Source organism: Pipra filicauda, unplaced genomic scaffold (genome assembly GCF_003945595.2).
Source record: "Pipra filicauda isolate LSUMZ 115617 unplaced genomic scaffold, ASM394559v2 scaffold386_size940508_pilon, whole genome shotgun sequence".
NCBI lineage: Eukaryota > Metazoa > Chordata > Aves > Passeriformes > Pipridae > Pipra > Pipra filicauda.
Genome location: NW_024104516.1, coordinates 55,833 through 71,385, shown reverse-complemented (window position 1 = coordinate 71,385; position 15,553 = coordinate 55,833). Strand labels below are relative to the sequence as shown.

Sequence of the window (15,553 nt, the reverse complement as noted above, 5' to 3'; positions counted from 1 at the left end):
ATTACTGAGGCACTCACTCTGGTCATTGGGTAAAATCTCCAAACCCAGCACGGAGAAACTGGCATTTAAACTGGGTTCAATAAGTCAGAGTTATAGAATCATGTTCCACAGCATTTGTCAGCATCAGAAACCTGTAAGTCTTTTTAAAAAAAAAAAAAATCAACAAATTCTCTGCCTGGCACAGCAAGCAAAGGCCACAGCAGTCCCAGGCATGGGTTCTGCCCCTAAAAAGGCTGCTTTCAACAAGCAATAATTTGGCCTTCTGTCCTCAACCCAACACTAATGTGGGGCATGGAAAATAAGGTTCCCCCAAAGCCTACAAAGCAAGAGAGGACTAGGAACTGAGCCTCAGCTAATGAAGTGGACAGAATTTAAAGTTGAGAAACAGGCTCAGTGTCCTAAAACTCATGGTGGTGTCTAGTCTTTAGCTCCTCCACTGGGTGGGTGATTTTGAGGGAGAATGTCTCTGTTGCCCACTATGATTCTGACCAAGGAGAGGATAGGAGAAAGTACAAAGATATCTCAGGGGAGAGAAAAAATGGGAAAGGTAAATTAACAAAGGAAAAACAACACACAAGTCAAGGAGATGGACTGTGTGGAACCAACAAAGAAATGGAGGAGGGTGACAACACAGCAGTCTGACTGCTTGGGAGATCTCTTCCTGCAGTTTGTGCCATCTCCACCAACACTTCCTGGGGACTAAGCAGAAGCCATTGCAAATTGAAGCGCAGTTCTGTCATTACAGGTCATTTCATGACCATGAAACTAAACTAATTTTGATATATTGTAAACCAATTAATAAATAATAAAACAAGTTACACAGAACTGGGCTCAATGATATTTCTTAAGCGTAGTCATTTCCTCCCAGACTGTGTCACTTATCATAGTGAAAAGCCTTTATAAGTTAATTCCAGAAAGCACTGAAAAATAGCATCATAATAGACAGTGTTCCAATAAATAATTTGAAAAATCTACCACTTTAAAAAAACAACTACTGTAAATGATGAATACTACGGGTTTAAGTTTCTCAGTTTTTAGTTGTAATACTCATAGGTCAGAGCAGATAAAGTTATTCAGTTCAAGATATTATAAGTCACCTTTTCCATTAACACACTCTAAACTTAAACTTCTAAAATCTCACTGTCTGAAAGTTTAGTAATGAAAGTGCAAAGGATGCATACTGTTTCATGCATTTAGGAATGTAAGAGACTGAAAAAAAAATACAATATCAAGAGCGGTATGCCTGTTGTGAGTGGGTACTTCCAGAACAATAAATCAAATAAAATTCACCGAGAAAATGAAAAACACACAGTGTCAAAAGATAAAGATATTATGTTCTATATGCAGTGTAAACTCCAGTGATATTTGGGCTATTATAAATAGCTACTTTTAGCTCAACTTTTCTGGAAGAGCCTTCTACCTTTAACTGCTTATACTAATTTCCTTTCTCTAAGCCCAAAAAAAACCCAAACTCAATGAAAAATAAATTAATTATTTCAATTGTAATATAACTTCAGGCTCTTTCATCTAATTCTGGTTATCACAGTGTTGGTAAATTGCTATACCAACACTGCCATGGCATTGTTTTGGGTGCCATGTTTAGCTTAACATGATTATTTAAAACTAGCACATGAACTTGTTAAAAGGTCAATTTGGTTCCTCATGATGTCAAAGTCAAAGAAAAGAGTTCTGAAAATGATGTCACAGGCAGCGTCAGATGGTTAAACTAATCTGGCTACAGGGTTTAGCATATTTTTTTATATCACAAGCCCTGTTCTTAGGTATGTCTTTTATGATGACTTTCACCAGAAAGATTTATACTAGCTAAGCAGCTTTCCCTAAATGTCTGACTGATTAAACTTTTAACTTACAGTAAGTTAAGCTGTCAAAACATTGCCAATTCAATAAAATTTAAAGAGTTGAATTCCTACTCCGTGAATAAAATAGCCAAACCCCTACGCGTCAGTAAACAGCAATGAAAATTCATTCCTCAACATGTTTTTGTCATGGTAAGTTAAACCATCTTAAACAGTTTTGCAATCTAAGAAAAAAATTAGTTCAGCTTCTTTATGGTACTTTACAAGGTTTTTACGATAGATTAGTGTTGAGCAATTTTCTTTAATTAAAGTGGTTCTTTTGTGATGGCAGATATATTTCCGTATCACTAACGCTTTGTTTGCTTTTCCTGATTCGCATTTTCTTGGCATGGCCTATTCTTCTCAGCAGGCTGAGAAGAAGCCAGAAGACCCAAATTCTAACTTCACTTTTGATTCATTTTGCTTACTTCAGCCTCTCTTCAAAAAAAAGCCAAAAAACCAAAAAAACAACAAAAGAAAAAAAAAAGAAAGGAAGAAAAGGGAAACTCTTTTGAAAGCCATGTATACAATCAAGTTGCAGTTCTGAGTGAACAAAATTTTCCTCATTTAAATCAGGAGTAACTGTATTTATACCATTAGAGTTGCAATGGTAGAGCTGTAGAGCAGAGCTGTGTCGCATGTTTCTATCACTGCTGATCCACTCATAGTCTGAATTTACCCACATTTACATCCATCCACTCTGGGGATCCTTATTGTCTGCTGAGTAGCTCTGTTGACATCTATGGAACCAAAGCCTTTCAAGACCCAAAATGGCAACTCCTAACTGCTGTAGGCAGCGGCACAGAACAACTCTTTGCCTTTTCTGCACCAGTTGACTTTCACCAATACATAGTCCCGGTACAGGACAAAAGGGACTGTCAGCGCAGCAGGAGAGAAGCAGAACGGCCTTAGAGCCTCCACAAGCACTGGCACAATTGGCCACACATGTAACTTTTCCTTCAGCACTCTAGGTTCAAGTAGATTTGAAGAGTCCTCTATTTTTATGTTACACCAAGCTGCTCTCTCGAGCTAGACAGTTTTTCATCCACTGAAAATGCTTATTTCCCAGACCTTCCCTGATGTCCACCACCATCAAAAGTAAATTGCACTGTTCCTTTCGGTGTTTACAACCTAATTCCTTTGGCCAAAGTCTGCTCTCAGTGTTACTGGTGTAATCTGTTGACTGTGCATATTGAGCCAAATATTGAATTGATTTAAATCTGGGGTGACACAGATGAAATCAGTAGAACTATACAACTTACACAGGCTGTGAATCTGGCTTATTATCTTCAGATGAATTGTCTCAGCCTGTCCCTCTTGAGCTGCAGAATCTGCTCCATGTTTTTTTGCAGCAAAAGCCCAACCAATTCTAATTATTTTAGCATATCACTATGATTTAGCGACATATAAAAATGGGACTAATGTTTTACAGTATCTTTTCAATAATTCAAGAATCATTTTATTATTTGGTGATTCTTCATGGAAACCTTGTTTTTTAAAAAGATAACTAACTGTTTATATGTTTAGTAGTTATTTCTGCTATTACATTTTTTCATCTGCTAGAATATTTACACCTGAACTACACAAAACACAATATTTGACCTGACAATTATATAAGAACGGCATTTTCATGATAAACAGAAGAAACAGTACCTTAGTATTTTGAAGTTACAAAAATAGAAATAACGTAATAAGAAACAAAATATTAGAAGAGGCATTTCAATAGCTTTTGTGGTTTGTTTTTTTTTTTTTAATTATAGTTCAAAATCACATTCCAGCATGAAGGATATAACAGACCATAGACACAGATCATGAAATTTCAAAGGATATTCAGAAGTATGACTACTGAGGAAGTAGCCTGAAATAAAGCTATATTATGAAGGTGTCTTGCAACAAAAATGATGGCTAGAAGTTTAAGATACAAAGAATAATGCATAGTAATATTTCTCTATAAATTTATCTACTTAAAAATCCTGCACTTAGTATTGTCATTTCAAGGGGCAGATTTTTCTGTAGGACTGTACCCTGCATCTCTTGGATAGTGTAATTTAGCCTCTCCCATCAGTTTCTCAAATTGTTAGAGAAATTTGTTTTATTAACATGTGGTTCAAAACAAAGTATTTGGAAAGGATATGAAAACATAAAGTATGTTATCAAGTATGTTATAAAGCATGAACAGCCATATTGTCAACAATGATGAACTAAAGCAATACATTGAATATCTGTGGCTATTACCATTGATCTTCTCAAGTGCTGTGTATCTGACAAATTCCATTAGGATTTATTTGCATTTTTTAAAAATGTACTTTTGAAAACCACTGTACATATTGATTGTAATATGAATAATTAGACATGTATTACATAGATAACTAGTGCAGAACTCTGACTTTGTAGCAGCCTTCTTGAACACTAGGTAAATAAGGAAACAGCATTTCCTACAGCTGGGCTTCATGGACAAAAGTTTGGGATTCATACATAAAATCTACAAATCTACCAGAATCTAGGGCTCCTATGTTTCCACATGGCTCCATTAGGTCTCAAGTCAATGTAGGGCCTCTCTCAGTCTCCACAAAACTTTGGATAGACCCATTCAGAGGATTTTCCAGTGCAGTGGGTAGAAATATGACAGGGACTCTAATGATTTTTGTGTGTGTGTGTGTGTGTGTGAAAGGGAGAAATTTCAGAGCAACAGGAATTTGGTTCTGTTCTAGCTCCATTATCTCTGTGAAGATCCCGTCTTTTCTGGAATGCCCTGTTCAAGACCCGGGAGAAAGGTGAGAAACTGTCAGGAGCACAAATGACCTGTCTTGACTGAAAATAAAGACAAGTCTTTCTGGCAAATGAGGATCATTAGGGCAAAATTAGATGGTTTTGCCAATTTTTTTAGAAGACAAAGTCATCAGCCCAAGTTCAGTACACTTCTATAAATTCTACAAACCTCCATGAATTTATTCTAGGTGAGGCCACATTTTCTGGACATTGCTATGTATCCCAAGCACTTTGAGAATGAAATAACAAAAAGATCATTTTAGTTAAGCCATTGTAAATAAGCTCCTAGTGTGAAGCAGCAAGTAGGAGGGGCAGGGCAAGTTTTTAATGCTCAGGCAAAGAAATAATGAACAGAAATAGAAAATGGCATTACTTTTTGTGACATAACTAAAGTCATTATTGTGTTTAGTTCCAATACTCATATATTTAAAATGAAGTAAAAAATGAGAGAGGTTTCAAAAAAAAACTTTCCCCACAGTGATTCATGTCACTAAAAACCTAAGAAAACTCAGCAACTATACCTTACAAAGAAAGCCCTAAGATGCTCATCCTGTTGAATATATCCAAGATAAGATTAAGAGGTGTCTTGAACCCAGACTGTAACTATCATTATTGGGAGAAAGATTCTTGATAGCTGGAAGTCCTTTCAACTAGATAAATATAGGGATCAAGAGTCAGAAAAGTTCAAACTGAAAAGCAGATGAAACTTTTCAAAAAAGATAAAATAAGCACTGGAAATTCTAGGAAATTCTTCCCTGAAATCTTGAGACAGAGCCTTTCCCTAAGAGAAATTGTGTATCAATTATTGCTTTTGGGCTGCACTGTAGGTATCACTGGAATAAATTTTGCTTTTTGCCATTTAGGAGGTCAGGTTAGTACTTTCATAGCAGTACATTCTGGCCATAACTCATATGAATATATGAATTTACTCTGGTTAAATGAGAACAGAAGCCAAGTATAAACAGCAGCAAATACTTTGACACCCTGTTAAACAAGAAATGTTCAAAAAATTGTTTTCTCAGAACCAATCTCGGCATCATTTACACAAGCAGCTCACTAAGAAATATTTCCCATGAGGAAATCAAATAAAATGAGTGAAAAAAAAATCATTCAAATACCTATTTCCCCCTATTGTTCGCAATAGGAAAATACCCCTCCCCCCAATTTACTTCTACGTCTTGTTATATTTTTTAATACCCTCTCCAGTTATCTGCAGATGAGAAACAGAATTAAAATCAAGGCATAATTAAATGACTACTCTTTCTGAGGCAACATTTGTGGTGCTTTTTCACTACTGTGCAGATTTATCACTTTTCTATCGCTTATCATCACAAGTGTATCAAACATGAACTCATTCAACATTGCTTTAGCTTAATGTTATTAATATTTGATGATTTTATCATTACATATTTTTAGATATTGAACATCTGAATTTCTATTTTTGCTTCTTTGGAGCCACAGTAGTCAACAAATAGGTACATTTTGATACTTATGTCTCCTTTTTCTCAACTGCTTCCTGTAACTGACATTTTTGGAAAGTTATTTGTCCTCTTATTTTACTAATTTTTACCATACTTCAAAATAAACCTGGACTGACTCATGGGAGAGATCATGATGTAGATATACAAATGTCTGGTTTTTAATTATATTACAATCCCAAATGATTTTACTTTGGCCTTATTTTGTCACCTCAATAAATTTAATTCTTTTTCTCCAAAATGGGTCTTTCTATTCTCATATTTACTAAACTTACAACTGACTGTTTGCAGTACGTCAATGCTTTAAATAAATTTGCATCAGTCACTGGGGCAGGCATTCTTGCATCTGTGTCATGGCTGCAGTAACAACCAGGAATCAAAGGTTTTTTAATAATTGAATTTAGTAATGTAAAAATTAGAGATAATGAAAGGAGAAATAAGTCATTTGCATAAGTGAGGGCCAGTCAATAACCACGTTCCCTCCTCACTGTTTTAATTTATATGTATAAGTAGAAAACGAAACACAATGTAAATCTATACATTTTGCTTAGTAATCAGATATTCTTTAAGAACTGCTGCTCTTTTTCCATTCCTCTGGAACCATTTCTCTGGACTTCAAACATTCATTTTCCATTGAAAATCTCCGAGATTTGCACACTTTACTTTGACTTGTGCTTTTGGACCTCTTCCTTGTAATCAGTAGGGGTCTTCTCTCTTATCACAGAGAATGGATAAACTAATAGAACTAGGAACTGACTGTATATGGTCCACTTTACATGGTCTGACTTTTTTTTCCTGGCATTTCCTTTGGATTTTCTTCAATTTAGCCCTGCTGGGTACATGACATGAAAACATATTTTCAGGCTATTCCTATCAAAACCTCTCATACAGAATTAACTCTTCTGGCTGGCAGGGAGTAATTTCAAGTACAGATTATGTTCTATGAAAGTGATACGGGGTGACAAGGGTATTTCTATTTTAAGAATACTTGTTTTGAAATTAATTTGACAAACTCATAACTTATTTCAACAACTTCTTTAAGAAACCATTGCAAAATGAGGAATAAAGATTTTTCAGAATTACTAATACTTGTTTTGATGTATGTGAGAGTAGAAACTGGCTCAATATTTCCTTGTTGCTCTGTGCTTTGTGTAGTCAATTATGTTTATCCAAGAGGCTGCAAAATCAGGCCCCAGTTACTATCAGAAGAAATCAAATCCCTGTCCAATCACCCTTTCAAGAAAACTTGTCTATTAGACCCATTAATAGAACAGGATTAGCTGAGCTGACAGTGAGTAAAAACCCTGTGCAGTGATTGAATGGCAGAAGTAATTTTCCAATTTGATGGCAGCTTTACAGAGGTGATGATGCAGTGGATAACATGAGCAGGAGACTCAAAGCAGGAGAGGTCAGGGGTTTTGTCCATGAGAAAGATATTGTTTTTAAACAATGTTTCCTGAAACTTTTCTACTGTTTTTTTATTGTACAGTGAGCCATCTACACTTGCACAATCTCTACTGTGTAAATATAGCATTTCTCCTTTATAGTACTTACTAAAGGGTGAAGACATATATTGCACATTTTGCCTACTTGAGATGTTCACTCAGGCCCTGACTCTGTAGCTGGATATTTGTGGCTTCCCAGACTAGTACAAGGACTAGTCTGCAAAGCTAGCATGACTGCATGCAAAGCCAGCCATAATTTTGTATTCGCACGCTGTCTTTATACCAAAATGAGGAATGTTTGTGTGCTGTTGTGATGCTATAACTTTACCACAGGTGGCAGAAGACAATTTGGTATGAAATGTTCTCAAGAGTTAGCAGCTAAAAATGTAGAAGACGCAATGTACACAATTAAAAATAGAGTACCAATATTCAAAATCACTTTGTTGTATAGTTCTTCAGCTAGTCACCATGAAATTTTCTTAGCTACTACTGAGATTCATTTTGTGGATGTGAATTGAGCTGAACCTGTCTTTGAAAGAACAAACCTTCTGTTCATTTAAATGGGAAACTCCTCTTAAGTGAGTAGAGTTGTACTTTGGAAGTCAGTGTAATGCAACCGAGTTCTTAATTTGACATCAAATTAAAATTTAATCACAGCTATCTGTGACTGCAAGTGAACAAAATAGATATCTTTATTTTTTAGAAAAACTCTGAACTTAATTTTCTGCTTTAGCAGTCTGCAATCATTTCAATGCTAATGCTGAATGTTATTCTGATTAATTAGTTGTTACAGATAATGACAATTAATCTAATTACAAGAAATTTTAGTGTTAAAAAGATCAACATTTCTTCACTTAAAATCTAGTCAGCCTTAAGAATGAATGTATTTTTTATTTCCTCCATAGACTTTTTAGGAATTGTGAAAAAATGAAACCTTTTTTTTTTTGCAGCCACATGAATACTTGGATTGAACTACCATGTGTACAGAGTACTTACACACATCGAAATCAGTAAGATTCTTTAGAGTTGTTCTTGATTTTAATTAATAACTTTGATACAAATTGGTTAAACAGTTATTTTCTTGGTATGAGAATATATAATGTAACTTTTATAATGCTACAAGTGAGGTAAAAACATGCAGGCATTATTTGAAAGTAGGTGAAAAAGATGTCTCCTGACAAGGAGAAACTTTTACCTGACGGGCTTTGGCAAATCTCTGATTGACAATGTTATGGTTGGCTACAGTGATTTTTCGTCTATGACTGTTTCTATCTCAGAATTGCACACATAAAATTTCTAGCAGAGGTAGAGATTTCAAAACAGTCACATTTTTGGGTTTTATAGAAATTAATCCAAAACAAGTTAGAGCTAGTTCTTCTCTTCCTAAGAGTTAATCACTATCAAAGAATCACACAATGACTGAGGTAGAAAAGGCCTCTGGAGATCATCTGGTCCAATCTCCCTGTGCACACAGGGCCACCCAGAGTTGACTGCCCAGGGTCATGTTCAGATGGCTTTTGAATAAATCCTGTGTTGGAAAACTCCACCACCTCTCTGGGTAAGCTATGCTTTCTCTATCAGGACCTTATGAGACACAGTGCCAAAGGCTTTACTGAAATCCAGATAGACAACAAGAAGTTTATGAAGTTGGTCAAGCATGACTTACCCTTGGTGAAGCCATGCTGACTACTCCTGATGATTTTCTCATCCTTAATGTGCCTGGACATGGTGTCCAGGATTAGCTGCCCCATCTTGTTTCCAGAGAACATAGTGAGTCTTATCAGCCTGTAGTTCCCTCATCCTCCTTCTTGCCCTTCTTGAAGATGGGAGTGACATTTGCATTCTTCCATCTTTGGGTACTTCTCCCAGATGCCATGATTGATCAAACGCTGTCTGGAGTGGCCTCACAATAACATCTTACAGCTCCCTCAGCATATGTGCGTGTATCTCATCTATCCCATCAGGTGCCCTGCACTTATTTATGCCCAGTTTACGTAAGTATTCCCTGACCTGATCCTCTTCCACCAAGAGTACATCTTCCTTGCTCCACCCTTTCCCTTTTGTCTCCAGGACCTGGGATTCCTGAAGGTTGTTTTTGCTAGTAAAGGATGAGGCAAAAAGGCATTCAAGACCTCCTCCTTTTCCATGTCCTGTGTCGCCACGTGCCCTGTCTTGTTGACAATGGATTCACATTTTCCCTGGTCTTTTTGTCAATAATGTACTTATAGTAGCCCTTCTTGTTGTCTTTGACATCCCTGGACACATGAAATTCCATTTGGGCCTTGGCTTTCCTAACTTCACTCTTGAATGCTCAGGCAATGTTTCAATATTCCTCTCAGGCTACCTGTCCTTGCTTCCACCCTTTGAAGGCTTCTTTTTTCGTGTTTGGGTTTGGCTGGCAGCTCTTTGTTCATGCACACAAGGCTCCTGTAATTTTTGCCTGCCTTCAAATTTGTTGGGGTGGAACTCTCTCGTGCAGAGACGAGGTGATCCATAAATGGTCCACTGTTTTCCTGGATCCTCTTCACTCCAGGGCCTTATCTCATGGGACTCTTCTGAGCAGATCTTTGAAGAGGCCAAGGTCAGCTCTCCTGAAGTGAGATTTCTTCTCGCTCTCCTCTGTGTCTTCAGGGTCCTGAACTCCACATGGTCATTGCAGACAAGGCTGAAGGTTGCCTTGATCTTCACATTCCCAAGGAGCCCCTCCTTTTTGGTGTGTGAGGTCCAGCAGACTACCTCTCCTGATTGGCTCTGCTATCATCAGTACACTGCAGGAACCTCTCTTATTGGTTATATTCTGCTGTGTTGTCCCTCCAGGAGACATCAGTGTGATGAAGTTCCCCGTGAGGACCAGGGCCTAATCCATTTTTTTTTGTCCTGGTCAAGTGGACTATAGCACACACCCACTATAATTGTAATCCTTGACAATTCTTGAAATCTTCCTTATTAGCTTTGTTCCTTTCTGAAAGATATTCCTTGGATAGTACTCTGATGCTCATCTTCAATCACTTTACAACCGACGTTACCTTCAGTATAAGTCATGTGAAAATTATTTTTTGTTTAGTTATGCAAGTCATGCATCATAATACATCAGCATGGTAGCATGTAGCCAATGAAAATGTGTCAAAGCATCTTTTCTGTTGTCAGCTCCTCTACAGCTGGCAAATTGGTTAGAACAAAGATGGCATCAAGAAAAAGCACCATAGGACTCTTTAGTGAAGAACTATTTCTGGTACCAAACTTTACCAGAACCAATTATAATAACTTCTCACAAAAACTTTTCCTCACAAAAAGTTGTCTCTGTGGTATATTTCCCTGTAGTACATAAGAAATGGACAGTAAAGAATACTGTATGACCTTTCATGAGACTGAGTCAAATAGAACTTTAGAAGGAAATTAATGAGAACATCTAAATGTAGAGCTATAGAAGGAGCAACAGGAAAGACATAAATATTACTGGTTGAGTAATATGAATAAATATATCCATTAAAATGTGTTCTGAATGTATTTCTTAGATAGCATCATTTTGAGGTTACATCTTAAGCAGGATATAGAATGGTATTTCTTATATTTTTAAAACAAAATTTTAATAATAAGTGGATTCAGTAAACTGTCCTATATGGAAAATCCTTCTCTGTAAGGTAAATTCTGGCAAATAACAGAAATCTTTTTTGATTGTTAGCCTATTATTGAAATGAACACACAAATCATCTGCTTCCTAGTTTTAATTCATGAAGAGGAGGAATAATTCTGAGGTTCCCAAAGTGGAAAAACTCCTACATCTAAACCATAATTAAAATTGCTCTCTGGCAGAGTATTTATGCCATTAGGCAATTAACAGAATTATAATCATGAAAGCAAGGATCCTGTATCATATAACCTATGTACTTAATCACGTTGACAAACCTCCCAAACAAAGCACAAACGTTTCTCACACGTTTTTTTTTCAATCACATTTTCAGAACAAAGAAACTAATCATCTACTATGAGAGAAATTCATATTTGAAGGCGGTGGAACTTCTATGAGTATATTTTGAATACATAGACCACATAAGATTATGCACAGTCATTCATGTGATAATAATACCTTATGCAATGTAAAGGGTGTATAAATATAATGAATGCAGCCAACATAGTGAACAATAAATGATGTTGTATGGTCCAACTAGTCATAAGTATAAAAACCAGACCAGAAACAATCTTCACACTGAACATGTGAAAAAATTTTACTTCACTAACACAAAACTCCAAAATGTCACATCATGTCAAGGGACAGAAATAGATCACGCTGAACTGCAAGAAAAGTCTCTTTACAATTCAACAAAACAAAAGCATACGAAGGTGCTTATGAACTTCAAAATGGAATATCAATTAATAGGATTTTGAATTTTTTGTATGTTGTTTTTTGTAAAGGAAATAGTTCAATTATAGCTTGTTCCAAAACAAAATTATAAGAACTGTACAAAAGCCACTAACAACATTTAAGTTATTCTCAATAGCAAAGCCTCTTTATATAGCAGGTTAAAAAGTCTTGATACATTTTCTCATTCTGCTTTTTACAGCTTATTTCAAGTGCCTTCCTGCTTTATGAAATGTATACTTATTCCAAAAATGTCTGCTGTGAAGAACATCTAATGCTCGTAAATAATTTGCTTCTTAGAAAAAGAAAAAAAATTCAAAGCACATTTCCCAAAACATGCTTGTAATGCGTGGAGTGCAGCCGCCTCATTTTACTTCCATTAAAACAAACCAGCTCTCCCTCCCCAAAAACCCATTTGTCTCCAGAAGTGTTTTAGAATATAAAGGTCTCAAGTGTTTTTCTTTTATCACTTTGAATGTGCTTCAACGTTCAATATTGACAACTACAAATTTTTATCCAGTCTGCATTACTGGTGAGTTTCCACCACTTTGCATAGGGGGCCAAATTCTTAAAATACATCACCTTCTAGTTAGGGTATTGCCATAACCTTTAAGCAGCTTTGCTTTTATCACTCTTACGTCCTGTGTCAAATGACATCTATATGTATTTAAAACACATATAAAAGATGTATTCTAACAAATACTACGATCAAATTACATTAAAAGCACATGTCCTTTACGTAATGTCCTACATTACACGCTTTTCCTGTCTCCAGTAACAAGTAGCCTAATAAGAAGTGTAAAATTTAAATACTCAAAACAGGTAAAGTACTATTAAAAAATAAGTGAGATAGAAAAACTGGGCGGGAATAGTTCTTATGACATACAATGGGATTCTCTTTAGAATCCATTCAGGTGAGACAGAAATATTTTCATTAATTTATACAGCTTGGCTAAGACCTGGATTTCTCCTTGATTTTCATGGTTTATCTGCTGTGCTGCTACTTGTCATCTGCAACTCCCATTGAGGTCTCCTGGTGAATCACTGGAACACAATGAGTTCACGAGTACTTATTTTCTGCCAGGGAAGCATTTCTAATCAATAGCTTTTAGTGTAATGGAAGTTACCACAATGTTTTCAAGATCTGGGTTTATGCTGTAGTTAAAATGAGCTTAGTTCCATCTCTAGTGAGTAGTTGTTGCTTCACCAAGCTGCATATTATAAATTAGGTCAAGGTAGTTTGTATAAACTGGTATTTTATAAAATGAAACAAAAGCACCACAGAAAATGTTGATATTATCACAGGGAAATCATCTTCATATGTTTTATTTGTGAATGCTACATACACACATATTTAGATACATATTTAGATATGATTTGAGATAGTAAAAATAGGTCAAATAAATTTTTCATCTGAATTTGAGTCAGTATGCAGTGGGAAAGTGTAGATTTTGATGGAAGATATGGTTATGTAAACCTCCACCGAGACAAGAGAGCTACTTCAAATATATGCAGACTGGTTGAAGTCCCTTATAACACAAGTTCAAATCTCTAGTTGAAACACCCATAAACTCATTTAAAATTGGAATTCTTTTCTTAGAATTGCTTCATTCAACTTACATACACTTTGGAGTTTTAAAAGAGGAGAAAGGTTTTAGGAAAAAAAGATATCATACAAGTGTTGGCTATTCTTTTCTCATTTGTCAAAATACGGTAAAAATAGCTATAGTCACAAACAGTAAATAAGGTAAGACAAATTCAGTAGAGTGGAGTACAGATTTAACCTGAGTAGAAACAACACGGTTTTTAATTCCCAGTTTCTCTAGAATCTGAAGAATGGGGTTCACAGATGCTGGAAGAAAACAAGGGTACAAAGAAAAACTGAAGTTCACTATGTAGCACTAACAGCAGCCATGCTTTTCTGAAATGAGATAAATGTCCCACTGGAAATTGCAGGTCAACAGGAATATTGCAACTGGATTACAGGATTGGGCTGTAAAGGCTGAAGTTTGCATAGAGGGTTTAGTCATCTTTGTGCAACAGTGACACTCATTTTGGTATCATTTACGTATAAATGTGATCTCTCTAAATTGGACATTACCCCCTGGAACTTGGTAGTTTTTGTAGCAAATATAAAGACTATATGCCCATTAAAGAAGAATAACAAAAACAATAACAACAACAATAGAAAAAGAAGAATTAAAAATAAAGACCAGGAAAATAAGAAGAAAATTAATAGCAATTTCTTTTGGGAAAACTAAGTACATAATTAGTGTAACTTACTCAGCACAATCCCATGAATCTCACTGACCTTGGGAGGTTTTCCAGGAGTCATTCCTTACACAAATATTTTCTGAACAATTATAAAGCACTGTAGCCACCTTTTTTTTTTTTCTTTTTCTCTTCAGGTGCAGTGATTATTTTTTCTTTCTGTATCAATTCAACAAATATATTTACTCGGGCCATTTAAAGGAGACAGTACTGATATTTCAGATCTGTTCCTCTATATCTTTTTGAGACATATGGTCATGTGAAATAAACTATAGGCGGGTAGTTTTGTGTTTGGTTCTTTTTTTTAATATATTCTATTTAAAAATGAGTTGTAATTTCAGGCTTAGGTAGGAAAAAAAAAGAAAAAAATGATAATTGCCTTCTTCCACCTTCAAAGAATAGTCTAAATATATTCAAGGTAAACTATGAACACAACTGTGAGTCGCAGTACCATTTGAAGTCTTTCCTCACTGTGCTTCTGGTGCAGTGTATGGAGAATTATTGACAGCTATAAAAGAAAGGTGGAGGTCAGTTTACCAGCCAGGGTTAGACTAAAACTAGTTGAGCTTGATATCCAGGGATAAAAAAAATTACACTCATTGATCAGTGTGAATTAGTACTCCATATGCAATTGTTCAGAAAGCATTTGGCTGGTCTGGAAAACACAGTCTTAAGTTACAGAGAGTCTTACCAACAATAATACCTCAAAGAAGTAATTCCTAGGCAATACATTTTCTGGCATTCTTCTCTGCCATGGAAAGCATAACTTAGAGAGATGTTGTTCACACAGATTGACTGGTTTAAGATCAGTAGCTTAGGCAAGTACACATCTTTTCACTGAGAAATTAGCAAACATATATGCTCAAATTTGATTTCCAGTGCAGCATCAACAAATCCTGTCATTGTTATAAATTGGTTTGTGAACAAAACATTACAGGGCTAATTTAATAGTGATTTGAAAGGAAGGAAAAATATTTGTAAACAAACTGAACAACAGAAATGGATGAACTGTTTGGTAAAACAGGACACATCACCTTGCAGAACAGGACCCTCTCTAGAAGAGATGATGTGAATATCAACTTACATGTAATATGCAACTGCATTCACTGCTACACAGATGATTAAAAAGGTTTTGAGGGCTGCTACATTGTATTATTATAGGGATACAAAATCTACTTTAGTAGACTCTGGAACTCTAACACACTCATAGTCATACTCCATATGGACAGAAAAAGCCCAAAATCATACAACCCTCAAAAAACCATGCAGGAGTTACACAGTACCTTGAAAAATCAGAGTCTGAGAAAGCATTTTCATCCCTTAGGACATGAGTACCACTCCTCACAGAAAAGAGTCACATAGCCATGATGTTAT

At 35.8% G+C, this 15,553-nt stretch overlaps 1 protein-coding gene across 9 annotated transcripts in view; it reads right to left on the bottom strand.

Annotated features, from left to right (window-relative positions):
* Positions 1–15,553, bottom strand: part of NRXN1 (neurexin 1) — a 708,974-nt gene that overhangs the window by 637,595 nt on the left and 55,826 nt on the right. The gene's annotated exons all lie outside the window — the stretch shown is intronic.